The sequence below is a fragment of the Lactuca serriola genome, chromosome 1, assembly GCF_051521515.1.
Source record: "Lactuca serriola cultivar US96UC23 chromosome 1, Lser_US96UC23_V15, whole genome shotgun sequence".
Taxonomy (NCBI): domain Eukaryota; kingdom Viridiplantae; phylum Streptophyta; class Magnoliopsida; order Asterales; family Asteraceae; genus Lactuca; species Lactuca serriola.
In genome coordinates, this window is record NC_136408.1 from 71,976,001 (window position 1) to 71,978,498 (window position 2,498).

Consider the following 2,498-nt stretch of genomic DNA (forward strand, 5'->3'; position numbering starts at 1 on the left):
GATCCGAGGCGAAACTCAGTGATGTTCACTAGAGCCGAAGGACAGAAATGTCTCTTCGCTTTAGCTGACAAGCACCTTTACACCACAGCTTGCTTGGAACATGTCTTATCAATCATCAAGCGGTGTAAGAAGAATTCGGCTGATGACATCAAGTACTTCAATGATATGATCAATTGGTACATTCGGTTTAGACAGACCATCCTTTCCATAACCAAGTGTCTGTTTAACACCGTGAAGAAGAAGGTACCAGCTTCAGCTGCCGGCCCAAGTCACAAGTGAAGGTCTCGCTCCAAATTGACGCAAAGGGGGAGATTGTTGGGCTGAAGATTGTTTTGATGTTGCGTCTTTTGGGCTCGTTAGTTTAGCCTTGTATTCTCCGGTTTGGGCCTGTCCGACCGAGAGCCTTTTATGTATTGTATATAAGTTAATGCTTGCATGCATATTAGGTTAACGTTTTTAGAGATTATCGATATAGCGATTCATACATAGTACAATATTTTCTTTAATCGTTCTTGTAATCTTCTAATCCTCTACAGTTGATGTTCTTAATCGAGCTCTTCTGAGGATTTTATTCAATCATTCGACACGTTTGATTCAAGTTGCTTTGTTCTTATTATTGCGTTTTTACTGTTTCATATTCATATACTTGTTCAAGATCTAATCGATCTTCATAGATTAAAAGTTGTTTTAATCCCATCACCTTCGAAGTAAGACTCGAATCAGTGAATCGGGTGGAGACTCAGTGAGTTGGACAGGACAGGACTCGAAAATCAGTGGACTCGGCGAGTCATGGGCTGACTCGGCTAGTCGAGTCGCGAATGGAAGGACTCTGAGCATATGAACTCGGCGAGTCAGTAGGTAGACTCGGCGAGTAGGGTTGACCTGGAAGGTTGACTTTGACCAGAGTTGACTTAGCTGACTTTTGGGGGACAGTTAGACTAAGTGTTGCATTGATATTGGTAGCTCGGGGAGCTAGTGAAGCAGGAGTTCAGAGAGTTGTCGGGCAGCAGCTAGAAGGGTTATCAGCAAGTTCAGCAAGTGCAGGTGAGTTTCCCCTTGTGTGAATAGGTCTACGACCACAATGCCGGACCATGTAGTTATGAGTAGGAAGACTCGGGGTTACCCCTACGCACAGTATGCTAGTATGATATTCAGGACGAGGTCCAGTGTAGCGGGCGGGTGCCCGAGGAATAGGGGTGAGCATAATAATCGAAAAACCGAACCATAACCAAATTAACCGATATAACTGAACCATAATAACCGAACCGTTTTAAAAACCATTGGTTCGGTTTCTAATTTTTGTTAACCGATAACAAACGGTTCGGTTATGGTTTTATAGGTTTACCGAACCTTTATTAACCGAACCACTAACTTTGTATTTTAATACATAAAATTATGGATTATATATAAAATAATATAGTCAGATTTATTTAAGACCCATTAAAATTCAAAATATAATTCATTAATCCTCATTTATCAGGAGACAAACGTGCAATCAAACAATCAAAGGATGATCACGTAGATCATGCATACACACACAAATTTTCCAATCATGCATTGAGTTAGATTATTGATTAATGTTGTAATTCTTAATAGACTAATTCTATAATTTGTAAACATTATTCACAATTAGTTTAATCTTCATACTCATAATCCGCTTTTCACACCGTTAATCCTAATCAAAGATTGTTTTGACTTTATAGTTCTATTCGAAGGATTTTTTTTTAATTTATAATCAAGACTTCTAGGTAAATTAAGTTTTTGGTTCTTCTTCATTTTGTGATATATTAAGAATGTATTTTTTTTAAATTTCTTTTTTTTATTTACTGTTTTTGACTTAATCACATTGAATTTATATGAGTGATTGGTTTTTTATTATCCAGAGAACACGTAATATAAATGTTTAGCTATTTTATTTTATAGTTTTTGATTTAATCGCATTGAACATGTGTGAATGTTTGGCTTTATTTTAATGTTAATATCAATTATCGATATATGAAGTTATTAATGTCAATTTTTTTAATGTTTTATACTTTTTATTAAATGTTTTTGATTTTGAATGTGACTATGTGTTATCTCACTCTCAGTATCATAGATACATATTTTATTATATTACTATAAGCTAGGTTACAAACATTGGTGTCGATGACTTTTTGTATTCTCTTTTCATTTTTTATGCTACTATACTTTCGCCATTTATATTATTTTGAACATTATGGTTAACCAATATTAACCATTAACCAAAACCGTTTACCGAAAAAAACCATTAACCATAACCAATATTAACCATACCCAATGATTACCAAAATGCATTAACCAATCATAATGGTTATGGTTCGGTTTTGACCAATAACCGAACCAAACCGCCCCATACACACCCCTACCGAGGAATGGTCTGTATGATAGTTATACTTGTTGTCTGTGTGATACATGTATGTGCCTGGTAGGAAGGTGAGTGTGGGCGAGGTCCCGTATCTCACCAGCAGCAGAGTATGGAC